Genomic DNA, 17689 nt, shown 5'->3' on the forward strand with positions numbered 1-17689 from the left:
CCAAGTATATATGATCGACTGAGTTCAACGTTCACAATCAGAGAAGTCTTCAGATAACTGATACAATCAGCTTTATTACCGAAACAAGTTCCTGCAGAAAAGCTATAAAACAATCAGTCTTGTTTTATACTTAATTGGGTAATATGCATTAAATGACTCCGTATAGTATTTAATGCTGCAATTAATACTAGTACTAGGAACTCTTTAACGGTAACATTTAAGTTAGCAATGTTAGAAAACGTTCTCTACTGGTTTTGTATTGTTATCCCTTTTCTACTGGTTTAGTTTTACTAGAACAGCAGCTACTGATAAGTTATTCTGTTGTTTTGGTCTGCTGGTCTACTGGTTTTAGTTATCATCGCCACAATAAAATTCATGTCTAACATTTTGATAGTCAAAAATTAAAATTTTTAAACTTTCACTTCGTCTTGGGTGCTAGAAAACGATATTTCAATAGTGGTATCAGGATTTGTTTGTTGTTTTTGAATCATGTTGATTTATTTGATTATAATCGCTCAAGAAATTCCAGAAACTGCAGTCGTGAAAAAAAAAATTTAAAAAACGAAAAAATTTTTGCTCAGGAAACATCTGCTAATCTGGGCAGCTAGAGAGCCGAGAACACTTTTAAAACAAAATCTTTTTTTTTAGCTTCAAGGAAGGCAGCGTTCTGCCCTACATGAGAAATGGGATACGAGCGGCGCATGAACAAGGTTTTCGAGATGGTCTCAGACAGCTGCAGTCCACGGGCTCGAATTGTTTGGGTCCAGGTACAATTTTATGTCTTTTTAAAATTATGAGCTAAATTGATATTATATGAAAAATTTACTATGAAACTAATATTTTTATAAATTCATGGAATTTTCATATAAAATAAATAATTGAATACGATTTTTATTATTTATGATAAAAATTATTTTAAAATAAACTTTAGTTATTAAAATATTAATGGGATAATTCAATGAATGTGTTTATTTAATTTATGTATTTATTATTAATTCTGGTGGTTGATGACAAATTTTCAAGATACATGATTTAATTATAATATATGATATTATATGGTTAATACAAGATATTATATGATAAAAGGATGATCAAGAGCCATTGCTAGGTGTATTTTAAAATATTTTACATTGTTGTGATTTTTATTTGGTAAATATTAAAGTGATCAGTCTGTTTGTGTCAAATTCTTACCCCTTAAATTTGTATCTCAATGTGGCATTGAAATTTAACGTAAATATTTGATTTAGTGGGATATCAGGACTTGAAGAAAGTGGGCCCAGATCATCTATAGTTTTGATAATCCAATACAAGTAAAGTATTGTAACCATACTTAATAATGTATTTGCATCCCTATATTTACTTAGGTTTTGGACTTGCATCCGTGTATACCTATCATGGATCAAATAACTATCGGTTATCAATAATAATTTATTACTTATAATGATGTGATATATTATAAATAATCAATATGTACGTTATTATTAATTAATTCTTCAAATACACAAACAAACATGGTGCAATTTTTAAAATTAAATGGCGAGATAAATTTTCAAAATTAAAATCCCCCAATAAGATTCGACATAGATGGACTGGTCTCGACATGCAATTAGGCTCTACCTTATGGAAATTATGATTAGTTGATAATATTCATGATCATAATTTAGCAATTGAGTCATGCGTACTCATTAAGGAAATACAATTTTTTGTTTTCATGAGAGATTGGTTAAATATGTCAAAATAGTGAAGGTAATTCATAAAATCAAAATCCATATTTTATGTCTTATAAAATATTCAAGTACTATTTATTAAGTTTCCATTTTAATATATTTCGATGTCGTCATGAAATTGATTATCTATTATTCTTTATCCAAATAAGCTAATCGGACCAATACGTCCTTGGCAACCCAACAACAAAATCCATTGTTATGTGTTCTCATTTCTATTGCGGTTAGACAAGGATTGCAACAATCCCGCCGGTCTTTGGTGTTCAATCTTAACCTGTCGACATGTTAGATATTCAGAAACAAATAACATGATATCTTTCTTCATACCTGGCCACCATTAAAGACGTCGAAGATCTTGGTACTACCGGGATGTACAGAATATGGCGCTGTATGAGCTTCAAGAAGCACATCTTTTCGAATGTCATCACCCATAGGAACACATATTCTTCCTCGAAAGGTCAATAAACCATCACGATTAAACCCAAACTCTGAAACTCCTGTCAGATAACTTTTTCTCTTCAACACCAATACATGATCATCGGACTGTTGTTCCTTCAAAATTAGATCAAATAAAGTTGAGTGGATAATCAATGCAGATAATCGAGCCATTGTACTTGGAGATACCAAAGTTATCTCGTTCCTTTGCAGATCAAGCAACAATGGTTCAGAAATCATAGAACCCAATAAAGAACTCGACTTGGGACTCAAAGCATCCGCAACCAAATTAGCATTACCAGGATGATAGCTAATGGTGCAATCATAGTCTTTCACCAGTTCCAACCATCTCCTCTGCCGCATATTAAATTCTTTTTGTGAAAACAAATAACTCAAACTTTTGTGATCCATAAATATTTCAAATTTATCACCATATAGATAATGCCGCCAAATCTTTAAAGCAAAAACCAAAGCCGCCAACTCCAAATAATGAGTGGGATAATTCTTCTTATAGTTCTTCAACTAACTAGAAGCATATGCTATCACTTTCCTACGCCGCATCAATACATCACCTAACCCCTGCTTTGAAGCATATGTATAAACAACAAAATCTTCAGTACCACAAGGGAGTACTAGTATAGGGGTAGAAGTCAACTTATGTTTTAATGTTTGGAATGCTTGTTGGCATTCTATGGTCCATTCGAAATTCATAGACTTCCGAGTCAAACTCGTTAGTGGAAAAGCTATATTCGAAAAGTCCGCTATGAATCGTCTGTAATATCCTGTCAAACAAAGAAAACTTCTTATGTGGGGACCCGGACGCAAATCATATTCTTATTGGGATTTAATTATCAATTAAGATAAAACAGGGTCTAAAAATTTTTCGTTTTAAGATATAACTGCGGAAGGTAATGGAATCTAAATACTATACATGTCTGTATAAAATACATTTCAGTATTAAAGTACAACAAGCTAATTTAAGGTTCAACTACTAATGTCCAGTAATAAAACCCAGTCTACTGTAAGTCCGGAATCACCACGCTACACTCGTCTTCTCTCATCATCATCTTGACCCTGATCCAGCCCCACCTGTTGTCATGCACACATACAAAACAAGACAACAGCCGGATAACTCCGGTGAGAATAAATCCCAGTATAAAACATGGTAAACATGTATATACATAAAATAATTCATAAAACATGCTGTCACGAATAAAATCAAAACATTAGATTTCATAAGCTATGAAATCTAATCACAATAAGCATGCACTTCAAATCAGCTAAACATGCTTATAACCAATCTAAATCATAAAGACATGCTAGCACAACTGGAAGCAATAACGATGGGTCCCATGATCTAGGAGCCACATCCATATGAGCATGCAGTCCTAATCAAATCATGTCTAGACTCGACTCAACTATAACTCTAGGGATCCCGGGGTGAATAAGACGTCACTGGCTGTCACCTACCCAACCACTCGGGGCGACTGTACGTCTTATTCCTAGACTTCGGTCCGAGCTGTATCAACGGCTGGCAATAGGAGTAATGACTACTCCTAAGTTGAGATACACCGAACGTCTAGAAGTCTGACAATGACTGTCAAGACTTTCCTATCTTAAATGCAATGAATAACAATCTGTAAACAAGCATAATCATATTCATAACTGAATATCACAATTATCTTACCTGCTTGAATACAATTCTAAAATCAAAGCATAATCAGGTAACAATATAAATAATAATCTAGTATGTGATTTTATTGGGAAACTCAAATTAATCTAATTTTAGTTATGCTTCCCGAATATCACATGAATTATACCTTTGTCTTCCTGATCTGATGAAGAAGACGTCTCGAAGTCGAATTTGTCCATATCTGATCTGAAATGACAATAACCAATACACTGTATCAATGTGTAATCCAATTCACAATCTGTCTGGTCAATATCTGAATAATCTACAATCTGATTCATATCAACAATATCACAAGATAATAGAAACCAATACTGAATCTGATCAATCTGTACCCACTGATGTTTAGACGGTATAACACTACAGTCTTGTAACCCCGTCAGTCTTAACATCCCAATTATAATATCAGAATTCCTAATAAATCTCAGTACAATCTTTAACCTCAATATCTGTACACTTTAAAATGAATAACAGCATAATTCTGATAGCAATCTCAATCAAATCAACTCTAAAATTCATAACAATTCCATAAACAATTTGTTTCTAAATCTGACTTCGATTCTACAATATCTACGGTAGCAGAAATCCCATATCTGAATCATATTCAATTCTAACAACATCATAAATTCAAATCTTGTCTAAACGTAATAAAACTTACGTCCTTGCGTAGCCTGCGTTGATAGGAACACAGTACCGAAGTCGGATTTCAATTTGGATAGACGGTTCGCTCGCAAATCAATTTCTAAAATCAAGAACAAAGCCTTTCTCCCATTTCTCAATTTTTCCTCTGAAATCTGAAGGAAAACGAGCTCTATATATATATATATAAATATATATACTTACACTCACATGCAGCAAAGCACATGGCTCGTCCCTCGCGCAACACGTCTCGCGCATATGCGCGACAATCATCGGCGCATATGCGAGAGACACAAATCTGTGGCGCGTGTCTCGGCAGCATCTTCCGCGCGTATGCGCGCAATCTTTCGCGCATGTGCGCCACAGCCTCTGGACGCTCCGCGCATGTGCGCGCAACAATAACCAATACACTGTATCAATGTGTAATCCAATTCACAATCTGTCTGGTCAATATCTGAATAATCTACAATCTGATTCATATCAACAATATCACAAGATAACAGAAACCAATACTGAATCTGATCAATCTGTACCCACTGATGTTTAGACGGTATAACACTACAGTCTTGTAACCCCGTCAATCTTAACATCCCAATTATAATATCAGAATTCCTAATAAATCTCAGTACAATCTATAACCTCAATATCTGTACACTTTAAAATGAATAACAGCATAATTATGATAGCAATCTCAATCAAATCAACTCTAAAATTCATAACAATTCCATAAACAATCTGTTTCTAAATCTGACTTAGATTCTACAATATCTACGGTAGCAGAAATCCCATATCTGAATCATATTCAATTCTAACAACATCATAAATTCAAATCTTGTCTAAACGTAATAAAACTTACGTCCTTGCGTAGCCTGCGTTGATAGGAACACAGTACCGAAGTCGGATTTCAATTTGGATAGACGGTTCGCTCGCAAATCAATTTCTAAAATCAAGAACAAAGCCTTTCTCCCATTTCTCGATTTTTCCTCTGAAATCTGAAGGAAAACGAGCTCTATATATATATATACTTACACTCACATGCAGCAAAGCACATGGCTCGTCCCTCGCGCAACACGTCTCGCGCATATGCGCGACAATCATCGGCGCATATGCGCGAGACACAAATCTGTGGCGCGTGTCTCGGCAGCATCTTCCGCGCATATGCGCGCCATCTTTCGCGCATGTGCGCCACAGCCTCTGGACGCTCCGCGCATGTGCGCGCACCCCCATCGCGCATGTGCGCGAGACTTTCTGCTCGGCACTCGTTGGCTAGCGCACATGCGCGACACACCTCCGCGCATATGCGCCCAACCTACTGGACCTCCCGCGCATATGCGCCAGCATCTTCGCGTATATGCGCCACTGGTTCTGGCCTTGCTGCGCATGTGCGCGCATTATCTCGCGCATGTGCGCGCAAGCTTCGGCCAGCTCCGCGCATGTGTGCCAATCCATACAGCGCATGTGCGCGAGGCTCTTTCTTGGCACACACATTTACACCTTTCTCATGTGTTCTAGTCCGATCCGTCCCGTCTATAATTATCGCGATTAATTCAATAAATCCTTCCGGATTAATCTCCGATTACTGTAATCATATCCCAATCATTTCAGATTACGGTAATTAAATTCTCGGGCATTACATTTCTCCCCCTCTTAGAACTGAGTTCGTCCTCGAACTCACCAATTATCAACCCAAATCTATCAGAAGAACTGTAGAACAGAGTTTAAAATCCAAACTCATTTCACTAGCCGAATCAATCTCATATTACTGGCTATACAACACCCGTATACGCCACTTGCAATCCATAACAAAGCAATACCACCTGTAGTTGCTATTCCATCTGTTTATTCCGCTTAAGGACATATTCCATCCTCGGTTTCAGGTACCACTCGTCATCATCCGACATTGGTTTCCTAATTCATTCTGCACTATCTTGATAACTAGTGCTAACATCCAGCACTAGAGTTCTATCAATATTTTTCAATATCTGAACAAGACACTCCGACTACCTGTCAATTTGTGAACAATCTGCCAGAGAGAGAGCTGATGATATAATCTATCACAAGTACACACTTAATCATAATCATAGTCTGATATACTCTACTCGAAATCATCATTCTAGTCAATCTGACTATTTCTTTGACAGGGATCTCTGTCACTTAGTTCTGTTTGTACATCATCTTTACAAACTACTAGATATAGATTGAACAATCTATCAATCACGATCATACCATATCCCAGTCTGAAGAAAATAGCGGTAATTTTATCACAAAAGTAATAGAAATGTACTCCCATTTCTATTCAGGAATATACTAAGTCGGAAATCATCTTCTGATTCCTAGCTTTCTGGCTTCTTTTGTTAGCGATCCAGACATATCAGTACCATTTTTACCACCCTTTCGGTACAAATTCTGTTATAACTGATCAAATCTGTCTATACCAACACTATTTGTTCGAGTATCATACATTCTGAAATATCTGAATGAAAACTGAATCCCTTACTGTGCATTTCTGACACTGCCTGAGAGTTCAGATTCGAACTATGCTGTAAAAGATCAGTGAATAACATAAAATAAATAAGAAATACCTACCTGGTATTCGGCTCTGACTACCCATATCAAAAGCTATAAATAATTCTGAAACATTCTGACCTCACACACTAGAAGTAGTCTGTCTGATACAAACAGAAAGTCACATATCTGTTACTGTAAACGATACTCTGCTCTGATTTCAACTGTTTACAATAAACTGTATTACACTGATTCACACTAACGGTAATATCACATCGAATTCTGAATAGAAAGAACTTATACAGATCTAGTGAGTTTAAAAAAACTCATAACATAATAAATTCTGGCTGGCTGACCAAATCTTCATACTGCCCAGATCAACTGCTATATCTCATCTGCAAATAGAATATACTCCTAACCAATATAAAATGTCTCAAATACTGATTTAGAACAATAACAATACTCAGCAGATATACAACAATACGAGAATAAGAAAATCAGAAGAAGACAATCTGCTCAAACCAGCTAATAAAATTCTGACATCTTTGACATTCTGTTAATTTTGACATTCCTGATACCGCATAGTCCGAATATAAACCTGTATCAATAACTGTATACCGGATTCCTACCTGACCCATTGCTGTATACCATAATCACAGTTCTCGGAATATTTAACCCAGTCTTCAAATATTCAATATAAACAATCAGATGCTGTGGATATATCCCGGAATCATAGATATAACAAGCATAATTCTTCAAAATACCCCTGAACACATAATCTGCCAATCTAGAAACAGAACTAAAATGTCTTCAAGAGAAATACACAATCAACTGGATTCCTTAGCCCATACTTTAATCTGTCAATTCTTTCAATTCTCTCTGATAGAGAACCCATCTGATATCTTATCTAAGAAAACACCAGTTAACTATGATATTAATATCAAATTTTAGGCTCAATTTCAGTGGATTTACTGAATACATAAGGATGCCATCTGTTCCTTTCTGTAATAATCGAGTCCTAAACCCTACAATTTTCTGAGGACTTCTGGATCGAAAATCCTCATTTATCAACTAGATCTGGTCTTAATCTTACCATTTCTGGAACACATTCTACGATATTTCTGTACTTGTTTAGCATATACATGTCAATAATGCAATCCAAATCAGACAATTACAAGTACATCATAATCTAATCCAGTCCCATCCTCATCTAAATGTAGTATATAATATGTCACAGAAATTTCTGATATCAACATATTCCTCAACAGCCAAGGAATCAATACTACAGTATACACAGACCCAACAGATACAGCATATCTCCATACTACTCATTCACAGATACTCATAACGAATGCATTAGTATATAACAATACGTATGCAATATAATCATAAAGAATGGTACCTGTTGTAACTACTGGGTCTGTTTTTCACGCTTTGCCACCCGATGGTCCTGCTCCCCAGAATCTTTGGGAACCCTTCTGAGGACACACTCTAGAAAAATGCCCATGCTGTCCGCAGATATTGCATCTACCAGTTACTCCCTGGCATTGTTCGGTGGGATGTCTCCCTCCACACCTAGCGCAATAGACTCCAGTATAACTCGGACTGGAACCACTGGAACTGGAGGAACCACTGCCTAACTTCTTGAACTGTTTCTTCCGAGCTTTCAGCAAATCTTGCTTTCCACTCGTGCTGCCACGTTCAAATCTCGAAGGGGATTGTGGTGTATGGGGTTGCTTCACACACAACCTCGTTAATTGTCGAATCAGACTCTCTTCTGCTCTCTTTGCTTTACTCAAGACATCAGCAAAGTGATAGGGTCGCTGTAGATTCATGAATGCAACTATCTCCGAATTTAATCCTCTAACGAATTGACTCACTACAGCTTCGTCATCTCTAGCCATATGAGGAGCAAAACGCAACAGAGTAGAAAATTTAGCCTCAAACTCTGCTTTCTTGTCTTCTCGGTACGAGACGGAGAAAAATCTTTGATAGAATTCAGTCTTGAAGACTTCCCACGTGATCACAGTACCACGTAGTGCTAATACTCTTTTGATTGTAATCCACCAACTTCTGGCAGCCTCTTGTAATTGGTGAAATACCAATTTAACTCTTTGGTCATCTGTACAATCCAGTAGATCGAACAATATCTCTATGTCCTCAACCCAGTGCTGACACGTTTCAGGCGTCTCTGTACCACTCAGAATCGGCGGCTGAAATAACTGAAATTCGGCCAACTTGGTTTCCATCGGAGTCGCTGACACATCTATCTGCGGTTCTGGTATATATTGCTGCTCATACAAAGTACTGCCTGTTTCCAAAATCCTTCGGGGAGGTACATCTGATTACCACAAACATTAGTAACCCAATAATACAAATCTGTGCCAGTCTTTTCTGATCATGATCATCTTACTGCTGATCATGAATCCGATCTGATTCATATTTAAGAATACATAATACCCATTCAAATCATATAATCAGGTAAACATGTGTCTTTAAGCAGTAACACATAGTCTCATGCTAGCACATAATGTCAATCAACATTAAAATCAATCTCATGCTAGCACACACATGCAAGGAAAGAAAATTCATCTACCCCGCTCATTCTCTTCTATCTCAATCTAAGTCAATCTAAAAGATCTATCAGTTCTAACTATCTCAATCTACAGATCTATCTCCAAAGGATCCTCGCTCTGATACCACCTGTTGTGGGGACCCGGACGCTAATCATATTCTTATTGGGATTTAATTATCAATTAAGATAAAACAAGGTCTAAAAATTTTTCGTTTTAAGATATAACTGCGGAAGGTAATGGAATCTAAATACTATACATGTCTGTATAAAATACATTTCAGTATTAAAGTACAACAAGCTAATTTAAGGTTCAACTACTAAAGTCCAGTAATAAAACCAAGTCTACTGTAAGTCCGGAATCACCACGCTACACTCGTCTTCTCTCATCATCATCTTGACCCTGATCCAGCCCCACCTGTTGTCATGCACACATACAAAACAAGACAACAGCCGGATAACTCCGGTGAGAATAAATCCCAGTATAAAACATGGTAAACATGTATGTACATAAAATAATTCATAAAACATGCTGTCACGAATAAAATCAAAACATTAGATTTCATAAGCTATGAAATCTAATCACAATAAGCATGCACTTCAAATCAGCTAAACATGCTTATAACCAATCTAAATCATAAAGACATGCTAGCACAACTGGAAGCAATAACGATGGGTCCCATGATCTAGGAGCCACATCCATATGAGCATGCAGTCCTAATCAAATCATGTCTAGACTCGACTCAACTATAACTCTAGGGATCCCGGGGTGAATAAGACGTCACTGGCTGTCACCTACCCAACCACTCGGGTCGACTGTACGTCTTATTCCTAGACTTCGGTCCGAGCTGTATCAACGGCTGGCAATAGGAGTAATGACTACTCCTAAGTTGAGATACACCGAACGTCTAGAAGTCTGACAATGACTGTCAAGACTTTCCTATCTTAAATGCAAAGAATAACAATCTGTAAACAAGCATAATCATATTCATAACTGAATATCACAATTATCTTACCTGCTTGAATACAATTCTAAAATCAAAGCATAATCAGGTAACAATATAAATAATAATCTAGTATGTGATTTTATTGGGAAACTCAAATTAATCTAATTTGATTTATGCTTCCCGAATATCACATGAATTATACCTTTGTCTTCCTGATCTGATGAAGAAGACGTCTCGAAGTCGAATTTGTCCATATCTGATCTGAAATGACAATAACCAATACACTGTATCAATGTGTAATCCAATTCACAATCTGTCTGGTCAATATCTGAATAATCTACAATCTGATTCATATCAACAATATCACAAGATAACAGAAACCAATACTGAATCTGATCAATCTGTACCCACTGATGTTTAGACGGTATAACACTACAGTCTTGTAACCCCATCAGTCTTAACATCCCAATTATAATATCAGAATTCCTAATAAATCTCAGTACAATCTATAACCTCAATATCTGTACACTTTAAAATGAATAACAACATAATTATGATAGCAATCTCAATCAAATCAACTCTAAAATTCATAACAATTCCATAAACAATCTGTTTCTAAATCTGACTTCGATTCTACAATATCTACGGTAGCAGAAATCCCATATCTGAATCATATTCAATTCTAACAACATCATAAATTCAAATCTTGTCTAAACGTAATAAAACTTACGTCCTTGCGTAGCCTGCGTTGATAGGAACACAGTACCGAAGTCGGATTTCAATTTGGATAGACGATTCGCTCGCAAATCAATTTCTAAAATCAAGAACAAAGCCTTTCACCCATTTCTCGATTTTTCCTCTGAAATCTGAAGGAAAACGAGCTCTATATATATATATATATATACTTACACTCACATGCAGCAAAGCACATGGCTCGTCCCTCACGCAACACGTCTCGCGCATATGCGCGACAATCATCGGCGCATATGCGCGAGACACAAATCTGTGGCGCGTGTCTCGGCAGCATCTTCCGCGCATATGCGCGCCATCTTTCGCGCATGTGCGCCACAGCCTCTGGACGCTCCGCGCATGTGCGCGCACCCCCATCGCGCATGTGCGCGAGACTTTCTGCTCGGCACTCGTTGGCTAGCGCATATGCGCGACACACCTCCGCGCATATGCGCCCAACCTACTGGACCTCCCGCGCATATGCGCCAGCATCTTCGCACATATGCGCCACTGGTTCTGGCCTTGCTGCGCATGTGCGCGCAAGCTTCGGCCAGCTCCGCGCATGTGTGCCAATCCATACAGCGCATGTGCGCGAGGCTCTTTCTTGGCACACACATTTACACCTTTCTCATGTGTTCTAGTCCGATCCGTCCCGTCTATAATTATCGCGATTAATTCAATAAATCCTTCCGGATTAATCTCCGATTACTGTAATCATATCCCAATCATTTTAGATTACGGTAATTAAATTCTCGGGCATTACATCTTACCTCTGAAACTGTCTTTGGAATGGACCATTGCTTAATGGATTCAATCTTGGATGGATCAACCGATATTCCTTCTCTTCAACGATATGGCCCAAAAATGCCGCCTGCTCTAACTAGAATTCACATTTCTTTAACTCGGCATACAATTGCTTATCCTCAACAGCTGCAACACAATTCTCAAATGCTCATGATGAAGTTATGGTGTCTTTGAATAGATCAAAATGTCATCAATAAAAACAATGACAAAAGTATTCAAATACGGCTAAAAGACATGATTCATTAAATCCATGAAAACTGAAGGAGCATTGGTTAGTCCAAACGACATCACCAAAATTTATAAAGGCCATACCTCGTTCTAAAAGCAGTCTTTGGTATGTCGTCCTTTTTCACCTTCAATTGATGATAACCAGAATGAAGGTCGATCTTCGAAAATAATGATGCTCCTTGCAATAGATCAAAAAATCATCAATACGTGGCAAATGATATTTGTTCTTAACAGTTACCTTGTTGAGTTCTCGATAGTCAATACATAATCTCAAGGATCCGTCTTTCTTTTTCATGAATAAAACCGGAGCTCCCCATGGTGAGGAACTAGGACGGATAAAACCTTTATCTAATAGCTCCTGCAATTGATTCTTCAATTCTTTCATCTCAGTCAGAGCCATTCTGTACAGAGCCTTAGAGATTGGACCTGTACCTGGAATTAAATCAATAACAAACTCCACCTCTCGATCAGGTGGTAATCCAGGCACATCATCAGCAAATACATCAGGATAATTCTGAACCACATCAATATTCTGTAATTGCATATTACTTTCCTTTCTCACATCCACCACTGAAGCCAGAAAACCCATACAACCTTTGTGCAACAACTAATTAGCTGGAAGACAAGAGATAATAGGAATACTCATTGAAGAGCTGTAATGCCCGAATTTTGAAAAAATGTGGCAGTAGTTGTGATGGTTCTTGGCTTTACGTTATGGTATGAATGGTAATGAATGTTATAGAACGGAATAGATAATGGAGGGGTAGAATCAAAGGTGGAATTTGAGCTATATAGGTAATGGAAGTGCAGAAACGGTATTAAAATTGTGACAGTAGTTGTGGTTTTTAGCATAATGTTTTGTATATTGATCCAATTGATGTGAGGCCATTTCATTAGAAAGATAAGACATAAGGCTATAACTTTCTTATTTGAGTTTTGGTCAAATCATTAGGCAAGACGAGACAAAAGTGGCCCAAACTGTGTCGTGTGTATCGTCGTTCCTGCACTGACACATGTTGGGAGATTTAGCATAACTCTTTACTCACACCTCCAAATGACATGAGTTAATTGGGGATGCAAGCCAAGAAATAGGGCTACAACTTTCTAGTTTACCACTTTCGCAAATTCTGAAGTTAAAAATGCGTTTTGGACAAAATACGGCGCGCCCCTGCGCCAGATCCCGCACGATGGCGCGCCCAGTGCTGAAACTTTGGGTGTTGGGCAGTATGGTGCACGCCCATGCGCCAAAACACGCGCCATGGCGCCCAGCAACATACTCAAAAACGTGTTTTGAGGTTTGGATGGTATATATTAGATTGGGGAATGATTTTTGTATCATTTCTTCTCATCCTCATTTCTCTCCATCGGTTAGAAGCTAGGGTTCTTCCATTTTTCTTCTTTCCCTCCAATCATCTCTTGATTTAATCCTTCAATCCAAATTGGTATCTTCATCTACGCTAATAGAAAGATCAAGGTAAGTTATTACTTTGTCCTTTTCTTGGATTCCTTGAGTTGTAAGTTTGTATTGGTAAGTTTTCGACTTACGGGGGATTGAAAGCTTAAGAAAATAATATTAATGGTTTCAATTATGGTTTGATCTTGTAGAATCATCACCAAGTGCCAAGACTAGCGTATCTCTATTTGGTTGTAAGTATATCCTTCCTTTGAATACATCTCATGAGCTATGTATATCATAAATGAAGATTCAATTGATTTTAGCTCCTATCATTGATTATGTATATTGTATGTATTGATATATTGAAAAGAAATGGAATTGAAGCCAAGGGCAAAGTAAAGGAGCTAACTCTTTAGCACGCACACCACGTGTTTGACAAAATGATTCAATGAATGTTTTTATGGCATATTACGGTTAAGAAATGATATGGATTACTTCTTTACACAATTGTTGGAATTTGAGTTTTCTTGAATATCTAATTTGCGGATATTGATTTGAAGCCGTATTGAATTAATTATGAATTTTGTACAGAAATTGCTCTGTTTTGATAAATGATCCGAGTTCTTTAGTTATAGTAGAATTCAGAGGTTCAAAACTTCTCATCTACACATTTTGATCTTCTTTTGGTAATATTTGAAAGGCATGTTACGGTCGGTAATATACGAGGTAAAAGTATCATTTTTATTTTAATTTGAAAATTCTATGGCTCGATGAATTACTTGTGATTTGATGATGATTGTGGCCTTGAGATGAGTTTATTATTATATCGAAATGATGATATTGATTTGCATCATTACATTGCATATTGAGCCACTTGTCGATTCAAATTTGATATGGTGGAGGTCGCCTTGATTTATTGACTTGTTGGACGTATGGGGATATAGTTGAGTTGACATAGTGTATGTGGAGGTCGCTGCTATGGCCTGAACACTCTCTATAGGCGCACCATAGTCCTGGGATTGTAGAACACATCAATCTATCCCGAGCGGATGAGTCGGTGGATGTTGCTGGGTGATTCTATTCCCTTGGGTACCCTATGACCAGATGATTCACTTGATCTTGAGATTTATTGATAGCCCACAGCTTCTGATCATGCATTGCATTATATTGCATCTTTATGAATTTCATATGAACTATTTGTCATCTTAATTATCATATGTTATTGACTGTATCATACTGGGTTTATACTCACCGGCATGTCGGATACCTCTTGTTTTCATGTGCTTGACGGTAGGTGAGGCGAGGCTTGGGATGCCAGAGTCCAATTCCAAGCGAGGAGATACGAGTTAGAGTGGGATTCTCAGGTCTTAGGAGCTATTTGATGATGTTTGGATTAATTTGGTCACTAGTTTATTTTGGCATGTTGAAACTAATTATATTTCAAATATTTTAGACATTTAAATTATTCTGAAGATGTTTATGTCAGTTTGTGAACAAAAAATTATGTATTTTACTCAATCATTTGGTTTGTTACATTTATAATTATTAGTATTAATGTCGGACCCGAGGCCCCACATTAGGTGGTATCAGAGCGTAAGATATTTGGGAACAGGGTAGATCGAGTCAGTTCGAATTTCTTGATCATGTGATAATTTTGCTAGCATTTTCACTATGCCGTAATGTGAAATACATGATCATAATTGAGATACTATATTGTTGAGCTTTATTTGAGATTGTTGAGTCTCGAGAGCCATAGATGATTGATACAAGATTGAGATGGTTATGACATTGTGATTTAATATGTGTTGATATATTGTATATCAGACATGGCTACTCGAGTAGAGGTCATGGTAGACCTAGACAGAACATACCAGTGGCACAAGATCAAGGCAGTGCTACTCATACTCAGATGGATATAACTCTGACTCCGATGGAGATATTGTTAGCCAGATTTCAGTCTTTGCACCCACCGATGTTGAAGGGTATAGAGAATGCATTAGAGTGTGATAACTGGATGGAGAATATGGATCAGATATTTGAATCTCTTGAGTATCCAGATGATCATAGAATCAAATTAGTTGTTCATAAGTTATTAGACGTTGCTAAGATTTGGTGGATCATGACAAAGAAAGCTTTAGAGGGTCGAGGTACGATTGTTACCTGGGATATTTTTAAATCTGAATTTTATCAGCGTTTCTTTCCTACCTCTTACAGGAAAGATAGGGGAGCCGACTTTTCAAATTTAAAGAAGGGAAATCTGAATATTGAGGACTATGTTGCTATGTTCTTGAATTTACTGAGATTTTCTCCTCATGTAGCATCCGATGAAGAAGCTAAAGCCGATCGTTTCATAAATGGTCTTAATCCTGATATATTTACCCTGGTTAATACTGGAAGGCCTAACACTTTTGCTGAGGCTCTTGATCGATCCAAGGGAGCTGAAACTGGAATAATTAGGCAGAGAGGTTCTCAATATTCGCAAAGACCCCAATAGCCACAGTTCCGACAGCAGTTCAGACAGGGTAATACTGGCGGTAACATTGGCAACATAAGAGAGCAGTTCAAGGCTAGAGGAAAACAATTTAAGAGGCATGGCAGTAATTTTTCGAGTTCTAGTGGATCGAGACAGTCTAGTTTAGTTCAGAGCACTGGTTATTCAGGCCCGACTTGTGGTCATTGTGGTGGTAGACATTATACCGATCAGTGTAGAGGAGTATCGGGAGCTTGCCACTTGTGTAACCAAGTGGGACACTATGCTCGAGTGTGTCCTAATCGTGGCGGTGATATATCTCAGAGTGGGGGATCATTGAGACAAACACCTCACAGAATTGTCAGACCCCTGCAGCTCATTCCTATCAGCAGTCAAACCGGTCATATCAGAACAAACAGAGTGGTGACCACAGGGTAGGACAGCCACCTAGACAGTAGGCCCGAGTTTTGCACTCACTGAGGATGAGGCACATAATCCTCCAGATAATGTTATTGCAGGTAATTGTTTTCTTTCAAGTTATCCTGCTTATGTTTTTGGTGGATAGTGGTGCATCACATACTTTCATAGCTGAGCACTTTGTCTCGTAGCATTCATTGCATTCTATGCCTTATCATCTACATTATGTATTTCTACTCCACTGGGCAAAGAGATGAGGTCAGCAGAAATGATAAGTGGTTGTGAATTTCGTTATGAGGATAATGTCATTGTGGTTGATTGCATTGTGTTGGAGATGTCTGATTTTGACTGCATAGTTGGTATTGACATGTTGATAAGATACAGGGCTACTGTAGATTGTTTTTCAGAAGATATTTAAGTTTAGGCCTGATATGACAGATCACAGGACATTCTATGGCAAAGGTTCTCGAGCTAAGATTCTTTTGATATCTATTTTGTCCATGACTCGTTTGTTGCAGAAAGGAGTCGAATGTTTCTTGGTTTATGCAATTGATATTTCAAGGTCAGTACCTAAATTGGCAGATATTCCAATTGTTAGTGAATTTTCAGATGTATTTCCAGATGAGATTCCATAATTTCCTCCAGTCCGAGAGATTGATTTCAACATTGAGTTGATGTCAGGTACACAACCTGTTTCTAGAGCTCCTTATAGGATGGCGCCAATTGAACTGAAGGAACTAAAGGAACAACTTGAGGATCTATTGCCTAAAGGATATATAAGACCAAGTGTTTCACCTTGGGGTGCTCCGGTTTTATTCGTGAAGAAGAAAGATGGGTCTATGAGGCTTTGTGTCGATTATAGACAATTGAATAATGCCACAGTAAAGAATAAGTATCTTTGCCAAGGATTGATGATCTCTTTGACCAGTTGCATGGTTCTTCAGTATATTCTAAGATTGATTTAAGATATGGATATCATCAGTTAAGAGTTAGAGAGGCAGATGTGCCTAAGACTGCTTTTCGTACCAGGTATGGGCATTTTGAATTTTCGGTTATGCCTTTTTGGTTGACCAATACACCTGCGGTATTTATGGATTTGATCAACCGTGTGTTTCAACGGTTTATAGATCAAT

The sequence above is a fragment of the Primulina eburnea genome, chromosome 9 (assembly GCF_022965805.1).
Source record: "Primulina eburnea isolate SZY01 chromosome 9, ASM2296580v1, whole genome shotgun sequence".
Classification (NCBI taxonomy): domain Eukaryota; kingdom Viridiplantae; phylum Streptophyta; class Magnoliopsida; order Lamiales; family Gesneriaceae; genus Primulina; species Primulina eburnea.